This window comes from Ochlerotatus camptorhynchus, unplaced genomic scaffold (assembly GCF_037179485.1).
Source record: "Ochlerotatus camptorhynchus isolate MF236.1 unplaced genomic scaffold, CSIRO-AGI_Acam_v1.1 ptg000486l, whole genome shotgun sequence".
NCBI lineage: Eukaryota > Metazoa > Arthropoda > Insecta > Diptera > Culicidae > Ochlerotatus > Ochlerotatus camptorhynchus.
Genome location: NW_027040971.1, coordinates 21177 through 33401, shown reverse-complemented (window position 1 = coordinate 33401; position 12225 = coordinate 21177). Strand labels below are relative to the sequence as shown.

The 12225-nt window shown below is 39.2% G+C and overlaps 1 protein-coding gene across 1 annotated transcript in view; it reads right to left on the bottom strand.

Moving 5' to 3' along the window:
• The window catches only part of LOC135712498 (zinc finger protein hangover-like), a 45885-nt gene that overhangs the window by 12490 nt on the left and 21170 nt on the right, over nucleotides 1–12225 (bottom strand). The window lies entirely within an intron of this gene.

Below are 12225 nucleotides of genomic sequence, written 5' to 3'. Positions count from 1 at the left end.
GGAAATATTCCCTTCTTTGAATATATAACAATATAAAATGACAAAAAAAAAGTGATAAATTACTAATTTCATCATCTTTTCTGGGGAATGGTACATTCTGGGGAATGGTTTTCTGGGGAATGTTATAGAATCGGTGTAACTGGTATTATTAGCAGTAAACACAAGCAGATTTTTTTCCAAAGGCAATATAATCCTTCACACAGCGATCTGGGTGTATGAGATTCACATGTTCTGCATTGAAGTTTCCCTCTTTAGTGACACTTCAACAAATGGATTGAAAATATAATAATATTCCTTCATAATCGAATATTCTAAGATGAGAATATTCCCATTTTCCTTCTGAAAGAACTGCTCATATTCAAAAGAAGGAGAAATATCCAATAAAGATTTCTTTTCCCTTAATTTCTTCATGAGCTGTTCTTTCGTATTAAATTGAACCATAGTTCATGAAAAGAAGAAAAAATATCCATTTATTTTCTAAAATTACTTATTATTATTTTTAATCATGTTCTGGTCCAATTAAGTTTGAAAGAATAGCTCATGATCAAAAGAAGGAAAAAATTCCAATTACTGTTTATTAAATTACTTTTTCTCCTTCTACAATTACATTCCAGTGTTTAAAAGTATGAAAACCTCAAAACTCCAAAGAACTGCTCATGTCTAAAAAAAAGGAAGAATTTCTCAACGGTGTTCCAAGAAACAAATCAAATAATGATGAATAATAAATGAACTGAAAACAAGCATACTGGTTTTGGATTATTATTCTATATATAAAAATGAAAATGCTTTAAACGGCTCAATACATTAATATAGGGAAAAGAGGGGCATAGTGAGCATCCTGTGCTTTGGGAATGGGTTTCTAGCTACTCGAAGCAAATTAATTGGTAGTTGGGTTAATTTCATATTAAATCTTCCATTCGCATGGTTTGAAATTTAAGGTGGGTTGCAATCTGCTCACTATGCTCAATATATAGTAAGAAAATTGCCAAGGTTGAAAAATTCCTAACTTTTTTTTTCGTGGATATGGCATTCGGGGAAATGTAGCACAATCCTTATCCTTTTAATCGCATGCTGTTCTTCCGTTTGTCTTAATTTCGGGGTTATGGTCATTCGGGGTAGTAGGGTATTCGGGGTAATGGCCATTCGGGGTAGTAGGACATTCGGGGTAGTAGCTTTCGGGGTAACGGCGTTCGGGGTAGTGACATTCGGGGTAGTGTAGAATCCATTCCTTCTCATAGGGTTATTTGTTGTGTAGCATGTTGAATATTAGTACCATTGCTACCCGAATTTATGCTTAACTCTTAACTCGCTTAACTCGCCCCGTACCTCTACTGAAATGGTCCCATTGTCAATCAATCTAAAAACTTTAGTTTTAAAGGTCCAAATCAACAATTTAAATCATCATTTAATCATCAGGTTATAAACGAAAATGATTATATTGAAATATAGAAGCCTCAAATTTTAAAATTTTAATGCATTAAGTCACCAAAAAATGTGTAAAATGCATAAGATGCTCATTATGCCCCTTCTCCCCTTATGCATATATTGCATATGCGACCTTTGGATCACACGAAAAGTGCAAGAGATTGATGAAAAAATAATAGGTTCAAATTACAGGCAAATCCAGCAGGCTCTGGCTCAAACGGACTGCCAAAATGTGGAGCCAAACGGACAAACGTTTCGATTGTTAAGAGTATTGAAATCATTAAGCATTATGCAATAAATAAATAACTTAAAAGCAATCTTCTGAATAAACACGTAAATTTAAGCTAAATGGACAAGCTTAAAAAGCATAATCAAGTGTGTGTGTGTGTGTGTATGTATGTATGTGTGTGTGTGTGTGTGTGTGTGTGTGTGTGTGTGTGTGTGTGTGTGTGTGTGTGTGCGCGTGTGTGTGTGTGTGTGTGTGTGTGTGTGTGCGCGTGTGTGTGTGTGTGTGTGTGTGTGTGTGTGTGTGTGTGTGTGTGAGAGTGTGTGTGTGTGTGTGTGTGTGTGTGTGTGTGTGTGTGTGTCTGTGCGTGTCTGTGTGTGTCTGTGTGTGTGTGTGTGTGTGTGTGTGTGTGTATTGTTTTTTTTTTGCTGTTTTCACGGCATTTCTATTCGCCAATATGTGTTTATTAAATGTAGGTATGCACAGGGTTGCTTCCACTCACTTGATATAAAAAATTGTTTTTCGGAATTATTGATATGATGCACTTTTAAGTAACAAAAACAGGGTGTAAAGTATGTGTTTGACTCATAAAACCTGTCAATTTCGCTTTCACAGCATCAAAATTAACGATCTTATGATTCGTGAGCGTTCACTCAGAGTGAGCGCTCACGTATCGTAGAATCACTGATTTTGACGCACTGAAAGCAATATTGATAGATTTTATGTGTCAAACACATACTTCACGACCTCTTCCCGTAACTTACAAGTACTAATTGTCTAATGATTACATAATTCTGGAAAACAATTTTTTATAGTAAGTGCAATTCAAATAATGCAAGATGCGCAAATACTTATGAATTTAATTTGGGACAAAAAAAAACTTACTTGTCAGTAGAATGCAGTTCAAATAATGTAAGATGCGCAAATACTTATGAATTTAATTTGGGACAAAAAAAAACTTACTTGTCAGTCGAAGGATGAACAGCTTGCATATGTATTTCCAACTGGTCGGTGGTCTTATATACTATATGACAAACACTGCATTCAAACGACGCAATACCTTTCAAATCAGTTTCGCTTGATTCGGGATCACTCGTGGGTGGCACTTCTGTATGATGCTGGGATGATGCTGCTTGCTGAATCGGTTTCAGCAACGAAGCTCCAGCATTCACTGGTATCGATTCGTCTCGTACTCCATGAAATCTGAACAAATGCACACGCAGTCCTTTGTCATTCATGAACTTTGCGGTGCATTGATTGCAGTAGAAGAACTTTTTGTCCATGCCGTGAATTTTACTCATGTGCTGTCTGAGAGCTTCGATATCAGTCAAAATAAATCCGCATAAACGACAGTTGAGAGTTTTCACAACTAGTGGATTTTCCACATTGTCAGTTGCGACAGGCATTTCATTGCGCTCTTCAACTAAATCATTTTCGAAAACGGTCGATGGAGTTTTTACATTGGCCTTAGAATCACCGGGCACTGCATTATGCTGCGATTCTATATGATCTTGCAAACTATCAATCGAATTATAGGTGTTTGTGCACTGACGACATGAGTATAACTGAACTTTAATAGCACTGGTGTTGAAATTTCGATGCTCCATAAAACAATGAACGGTAAAACTTTCGCGATTTTCGCTGTTAAAATTACACTTTAAGCAGTTGAATCTTGAATGTTTAATATTTTGATGGTCGACCCAATCGGAAAAAACGGAGAACAATTTGTCGCATTCCTTACAGGGGAAGTTGGCTGTTGGCTGTTGTTTTTGTTGTTTCGGTGTGCTTTCTCCATGCGTGGATTGCAGATGATCTCTCAGCTCAGATTGCCTTGGGAATCCTTCACTACATTTTGTACACTGGTAGATTTGCGGCAACTGGTTTGGATGTTTCGATTCCATGTGACGTAATACATTGTAATACTAAAAAATACTATGTTTGTAATAATTGGTAAACCTTCTGTAACGGCACACTTACATTATTATATTGCTTATTGCAAACCGGACAGTTTTGAGGATTTCGCAAATGAGAAGACGACGAATTACCATCATGATCGAATAGCTCGTAGCCATATTCGTCATGTCCTGTTTGCTGCGGCGGCAAATGATGCTCATAAACGTGATCAACATAACCGGTATGTTCCTCAAAACGTTCTCCACATGAACAACATACGATAAACATGACACACTCGAGATTGTTGTAGTGTTTCTGGCGTAAGACAACATCTTCGAAAATGTGTTGGCAGAACTTACACGTTGTATCCGGGTTTTCTTTGCTGTTCTGCACTTCAAGATGCGTCTCAAATACATGTTGCCGAAGGTTAATTTTCGAATTGAATTCTTTGTTGCACAGTTTGCATCCCTGAAAGATATGACAAACGGATAACAATAAGGTCTGGGTCTCACGATTCTCACGATAGCTTATAGATATTTTCCCGATTAAAACATTTTGCGTATACGTATACGTGACATCGTGTGCGTACGATAAACGTCAGCAATCTCTAAAGCGAATTCGTTTATTATTCAGTTCCAACCTGGATCGGGTACCAAGATTGGGTCTGCTTGTTTTCTGACAAACATCAGTTTGCTCGTTTGATTTTAAAACCTAGCTCAGGTTGAGGTTCACACTGACAAAAAGTTCGGTTTCGCACTGGGTTTGAACTGGTGTTAACCCCGATAATAAACGAATTCGCTATTTATTAGTTATGACATGGACACATTCTACCCTGGGGGGGGGGGGGGATGTGCTGTCAAATCAGCCTACTGATCATCTTGTATGAAACTGGTTCCAAACGTAAACAAACGCTGTAGGTTTCTTATGGCTTGTTTACGTTTGGAACCAGTTATGCGAGGTAGGCGACGGTTGTTCGTATTTGACAGCCCCCTCCCCCCTTGTTTTTATACAGTAACCACACACTTATCCAGGCCTACGCCGTTCGATATATTTTGAACTACAGAACTGTTCGGTATAAGTTAAAAAATCAGTGAAAATTCGATAATTTGTAAATTTATTCCGAACTGGTAAAGTTTGTTCAGATTAACCCATTTATTTATAAAAAATAAAATTTGTAAATTTAATTGATTTCTCACGAGTAACGGTCATTTTAAAATGATACCGACTTGTTTCACTGTCCAAAAACCCGGTAAAATTCTACCGACTTCGGTGATTTTAATTAAGTGTGCCACGATGCCACGTATCCTGATTTTTGTACACGAAAACATTAGGCCCTCATTACAGGACATTACATTTTATAAAAAAAATAATTACGTACTTTAGATCATGATTCAGCAAAAAAATGAAAGTTATTAAGATACTTTCTACCTAATATCGTGTTGTCTCAAAGTTATACACATGTATGATTTTTGTTATCTAATCTTGTGTACCTTTTAACTCCGAACTAAGCATAAATGTTAAAACAGTTATTTAAAAAGGGAAAACATCAACAATAAATGTTAATATAAAATAAAAACAATAATCAAACCGCTGGGATATAATGCAGTTTGCTTAGCAATGTTAAGTTACTTAGTTCAATAATTTTTGATTTTGACCTACACGCAGAGAAACAACGCGTATTAGAATCAAATATTACGTATTTCCCACGAAACTGGACAAATTAGCGCGTTTTCACTTATTAAAAAGTGTGATAAAAGTGCACCTTTATCTCAAATCGTTTTGTTGGCTTGGGTGCACTTATTGCTTATGGAGCAAGAAATAAGTGCTTCCAAGACAAAAAAAAAGATTTGACGAGAACGTGCACTTTTATCACACTTCTTGCATTTTTGGAGCAGTCCAGTTTTAGTTGCAACCAATAATACATTGAATTTTTAATTTAAACTGATTTTTTTTTGTTAAATCAAAAAAAAAATCTTTGTTTCTAATGTACAGCAGCGTCCATTCTACAAAATCGTTATTAGAAACAAATACCTTGCTTTTTAATTAAATTTTTTTGGGGATGATCTTATTTTTTGTGAACCGCCATTTTATGACATGACGCAAACAGAATAAAAAATGATTCCTCAGAGGAAGGATTGATTGAAAAGCTGGAGTTAGAAATTCTCGGTGCAGAAGATTTGGAATTATTAAAATTATTTAAATTATTGTGTTTGAGCGAAGAAGTAGTCGGTACTTTATAGGTAGCAAAATTCTAATAGCGAATTCGTTTATTATTCAGTTCCAACCTGGATCGGGTATCAAGATTGGGTCTGCTTGTTTTCTGACAAACGTCAGTTTGCTCGTTTGTTTTTAAAACCTAGCTCAGGTTGAGGTTCACACTGACAAAAAGTTGATTTCTGCCCTATAAATAATTCTAATTATTTCAGCAAATCGATACACAGTTGACATCTTGAAAATAATCATTTACAAAGTAAATGAAAAATTGTTATTTAGATACTGTAATTTTGTAAGTATAATAAATATTATTTGGCTCATTCCGTATCGAGTGCTGAGCCAGTTAACAGCGTCCTGGTCTCTTCATACGACACTCGTTTTTTTTACCGCGTTTCCATCGCTCTCGTTGTTTAAAAAAGTGTTCAGGTGAATCGCGCACGGTTTTCGAACGCAGCTATCGTAAGCTGAGTCTTACGTATAGACTGTCCATCTTTAACCCAGTGGTCGATCATCATACAATCATCACCATCATCATCGCACCATCTCCGTCAATAGACGCATCGTAGCAGCAGCAAACTTCTTCTTCTTCTTCTTTCCTTTATTTAACGTCGGTCTCTGTTCCGCAATCTAGTGCCAATCACCGACGGACATCGATTGCCATCCATTAACGGCAATCGAGTGTGCAGGAAGGCAGCTTCCACACCTGCGTAGGATATCGCACCCATTCAACACACATGGGCCGGGACCAACGGCTTTACTTCCCTTCCGAAGAAAGACGTGACCAGAGATTTTTATGCCTCAGAAAAATCCCACCGATCTCGGCTGGGATTGAACCCAGACCCATTGGGGTGTTAGCAGTCACGTTTACCACTACACCACCGGCGCCGGCTGCAGCAGCAAACGGAATACCTAGCGGCACCGGCTGATAGGTTGTTTACACAACCGGCATAAGTATTAGACAATACATTTTGCAAGTCCATTGCCTCCCTATTGTGGCGCGTGGCGCGTGGCTCTGACTCTCACCCCTGGTAAGGGAGTATGGTTCATAGTGAGACAACTTTTTTTTTTCTCTTTAATTTGCATGTACGCCGTGCAAAATTTTAATTAATAGTAATTAAAATTAATCAATTGGAGAAGGTTTTTATTTTATTTTTCCTTCTTAAGCGGTTGCACACCACTTTTGCGCAACACTTATGGCATCTTCCGATGCCAACGTTGCGCGAACCAGGTATTACCAACCACTTTCGAAAGGACCATGGGTTTTCTTTTTTCGGCCTAAAAATAAACCTTTGAAAACTCTCGACATTTCGAGAGACTTGCTGCGTAAGTATCCGGGAATCTTGGTACATAAGGAGAGATTCAACAAACTGCGTGTAGAAGCGCCGAATTATGATGTAGCAAATAAAATTGCTGATCACGAGTTGTTTAGTGTTAGTACAACATCTACATCCCTTCTCGAGATGTGGAGATAGAAGGCGTGGTCTCCGACGCGAGTCTGTCTGTCGAGGACTTGAAACGTGCCTCGGGTTGTTTTAAAAACAGAAAAGTCACAAGCGAGCTTGTAAAGATACTTGATGTTAGGCAACTGCATTCAGTGTTTTTACAAGATGGCAAGAAAGTTTATCAGCATTCAGACTCGTTTCGGGTGATTTTCGCTGGTTCAGTTCTCCCAAACTTTGTTCAAGTTGATGGTACTTTTTTTACGGTGCGGTTGTTTGTACAGAGAGTTTATAATTGTACCAACTGCAAAAAGCTGGGACACTCGGCCAGCCATTGCGGCAACAAAACTCGTTGTGGCAAATGTGGTGAAAACCACAAAGAGGATTCTTGCCACAAAGAATCAGTAAAATGCGCTTACTGTGGCGAGAATCCTCACCCCTTGCAGGAGTGCCCGATGTATAAGCAGCACTCCGATAAAGTGCAGCTTTCAATCTCAGGACGCTCCAAGCAGACATATGCTCAAATGGTGAAGGCTGCATCAGCCGTCCAAGACGCAAACCAATTTTCGATTTTGTCAGCTGAAGAATCGGACTCTGACTCATCCGATGAAGGTGATTCTACGGTGGTACACGCACCTTCAAAAATGGACGGATCCACAAAAACAAAATGCCCTTCCCCGAAAGTGCGCCGTAAAAAAACTAAAGTCACCTCCAGAAGATTGGCATATTCCCAGGGTAATGGGGATGAAAAAACGAAACCGAAGGCTCCAGCTGAACCAGGAATTTTCCACCATTGCCCAACAAAGATATGAAAAATAATAAAGCTGCTCCTCAAACTTCTCAAAAGAAACCCAAGTCCAAACGAGGTTTGCTAGTTTTTTCGGACATTGTGGAATTCATATTAAATATGTTCAACATACAAGACCCTCTTAGAAGCTTAGTTTCTGCCTTGCTTCCACCATTAGAATCATATCTTAAGCAATTGACTGTTTCATGACCCCTCCTTGCATCAATCATATCTTTCGATGGATAATTCGTCGAACGAGGTTGAAGATAAGATCACTGTGCTACAGTGGAACTGCCGTAGTCTAGTGCCTAAACTAGACTCGTTCAAATTTTTACTTCACAATTCTGATTGTGATATATTTGCTATCTGTGAAACATGGCTTTATTCCGATAAAGAACTCAACTTCCACGATTTTAACATTATACGCCTGGATAGAGACGATTCTTATGGAGGAGTACTTTTAGGGATCAAAAAGTGCTACCCTTTCTACGAAATTTCCCTTCCTGCTCTATCAGGCGTCGAAATCGTCGCTTGCCAAATAAATGTGAAGAACAAAGACCTTTACATAGCTTCAGTATATGTTCCACCAAGAACCTCCATTAGCCGTAGTCAACTCTGGAATCTAGTTTCGATTCTTCCATCCCCAGTATTAATTCTGGGTGATATGAACTCCCATGGTACTAGGTGGGACGATCTATACGATGACAATAGGGCGGCTATTTTTTACGATTTATGCGACGATTTCAACTTGACTATTTTCAAAGATATCTAATTAACAAGATATCCCACTAATCGATTCCTCAAACAAGGCATATAATTACCACCCGTATGTGATCACAGTGCTATCTGTTGAGTGCACATTGAAACTGTTGGGAGTTCCCCACCAACTTCACCACCTGGGCTCAATAACTGACAGGTGTCAGCATGATAGATGTCAATGCGGACGTTGATGATCAGCCGAGGAAAGAGGACGATATCATCCTCGAAGTCATCATCATTATATTGCGATAGCAAGATTCTTACTTGTTTGTGATTGTTCCGATTTTCAATCATTACCACTTAATACGCAACAGAAACACCTGAGAAAACAATCACACATCCAAGCGCGCATCATGATGTGCTTGTAATATGTTTTGCTTTCGAGCGAAAGAGTTTCCAATATACCACCGGTATCAGTAAGATGCAAATCTCTAATAGTAATTGATGATTTGCGGAGCTGATGCTCTAAAGAATCTTAATAAGCATAGAAGTAAACATGGGAAAAGCATTCACTCTCTCTAAAGAATTATTTCAACACCCCAGTCACTGGAAATGCAACGTATCGAAATCATTGCTAAACGTAATAAAATATGTCGTCTTCTTTGGCCAACGCAGCACGCATTCTATTCAAAAATTACATTGGAATTATCATTACTTTCCTATTTTATAACGTAGGAAGTAGCAAGTAGCAAGTAGAAGCAAACGCAAACGGAAGTAGCCGAAGCTGAATAATGACGATGAGTGATGACACCGCTTCGTGTTTAGATTTGCGCTGTACCGTCTGCTCAGTTGTGTGGGTTCGTACATGTATAGATGTTGGTGTGCGTATTTTCTTCCAACGCTGCAGTTCAACGTTGTCTCGTAACAAACCGTTTGGCGCTGTTATCTGTCTCTAAAAAATCCAAAGAGTGAAGGGGGTCTGCTATTTTTAACACTGGTGAAGCGACACGTATAGCAAAACCTCCGGCTCGAGAAAGCCGACTCGACATATCTTTGTGTTCAAGATCGCTATCAATAATTCCAATGTCTGTGGAAGGTTATCAATGATCCCCATGGTAGCGATCATTTGCCAATCATCATTTCAATTAAGTGTGCCCCTCACTCTGCAGAACCATCTCGAGTTCCATTTGATCCACCATTGGAAGAATATCGATTGCTTCCACTATTGGAAGAATATCGATTGCTTCCACTATTGGAAGAATATCGATTCCTCGCCGATTTGATATACAAAAGCTCACTGGAAACACAAAAAAGAAAAGTTCCAAGTGCGCCCTTCAAAAGGAGACCAGCCACACCTGGATGGGACGAAGAATGCACAAAATTGTATGTAGAAAAATCTGATGCTTTCAAAGCTTTTTGTAGACACAAAACCTCCACATACTTCGAGGAATATTCAAAGCTTGAGACAAAGCTGAAACAATTAGTCAAAGCAAAAAAACGCGGTTACTGGCACAATTTCGTCGAGGGACTCTGACGAGAAACCTCAATGAACACCTTGTGGAGGGTGGCTCGGAACATGTGTAAACGCTTATCTTCTAATGAGAGTGAAAAATACTCCAACCGATGGATGTTCGATTTCGCTAAAAAGGTCTGTACGGACTCAGTTCCAGCACAACACATGCTTCGAGAAGTATCTCCGAGCAGCGGCTCTCTGGATAGACCATTCACAATGCTGGAATTCTCTATGGCTCTTCTTTCATCGAACAACTCCTCACCGGGAAGCGATATGATTAAATTCAATCTTCTGAAAAATCTTCCAGACATCGCTAAAAGACGCTTGCTAGACTTATTCAATTCCTTACTAGAAAATAACATTATTCCGCCTGAATGGTCAAAGTAATAGCCATTCGAAAACCTGGCAAGCCAGCGTCTGACCATAACTCATACCGTCCGATTGCTATGCTTTCGTGCATTAGGAAATTGTTGGAGAAACTCGATCAGTGGGTCGAAACAAATAACTTGCTATCAAATACACAGTTTGGGTTCCGCAAGAGCAAAGGAACAAACGATTGTCTGGCGCTGCACAGATATTCAACTGGCCTTTGCGCACAAGGAGCAATTGGCTTCAGTATTCTTGGACATTAAGGGGGCTTTTGATTCAGTTTCCATTAAAATTCTGTCAGACAATCTGCTCAGATGTGGACTTTCTGGAATTTTAAATAATTTCTTGTACAATTTGTTGTCAGAAAAGCAAATGAACTTTTCCCTTGGACAACTGACAACTTCCAGAATTAGCTACATGGGACTGCCCCAAGCCTTATGTCTCAGCCCTCTTCTTTATAACTTTTATGTCAAAGATATCGACAACTGTTTGGCATAACAATGCACGCTAAGACAACTTGCAGATGACGGTGTGGTTTCCGTAAGAGGTCCACATGCCGTGGACTTGCAAGGACCATTGCAAAGTTCCTTAGATAACTTGTCGTCTTGGGCTAGGAATCTAGGGAATTCTCGCCGCAGAACACTGAACTGGTAGTGTTTACTCGAAAGCGGTACCCAGCCCAAATGCATCTTAATCTTTTGGGCAGAAACATTACTCAATCATTGTCTTTCAAGTACCTTGGGGTCTGGTTTGATTCAAAGTGCACTTGGAATACCCATATTACGTATTTGAAGCAAAAATGTCAGCAGAGGATCAACTTTCACCGTTCAATTTGCGGCACATGGTGGGGTTCTCATCCGGGAGACCTCATAATGCTTTATAAAACAACAATTCTCTCTGTTCTAGACCTGCCGCTCTTCGCATGTCCGTCCCATAGCGAAAATCGACAAGCCGAGAAAATCGCGTTTTAAGTTTGCTTCGTACGATTGCTTCTTATGTGATGGGACAACCAATGTGACTGTCTTTTTAAACTTTGTCAGAACAAAGTTGATAAGTTCATCCAGTATTATGAAAATATGGGTAGTTTGCTACCATTTGCATTGAAAAACTCAGTTTTGACAAAAACGACTATGGGACCGACATGCGAAGAGCGGCAGTAGAGTACGGCTCTTTCTGCTTTCTCTCGGCAAGAAAATGTCACCTAATAAAATTGGAACGAATTCAATATCGTTGTCTGCGTATTGCTCTCGGCTGTATGCACTCAACGCATAACATGAGTCTCGAGGTTCTGGCAGGAGTAACACCCCTCCAGAACCGTTTCTGGGAGCTCTCTATCAGAATAATTATCAAATGCGGAGTGACAAACACACTTATAATTGAAAATTTTGAAGAAATTCTTGGGCTGAACACACAATCTCGATTTATGAGAATCTACCACCACTACATATCGTCAGATATGTGTCTTCCTTGTTACACTCCAGACCGTGCTCACTTCACCAATCGCAGTTCCTCAATTGAATATGATCTGACCATGAAACAAGCACCTCATGGGATTCTCGATCAACTTCGACCTATTATTATCTCGCGTATTTTTACTGAAAAGTACCAACACGTCAATTGCGTAAACAGATATTTTACAGACGGGTCTCGTCTCAGCCAC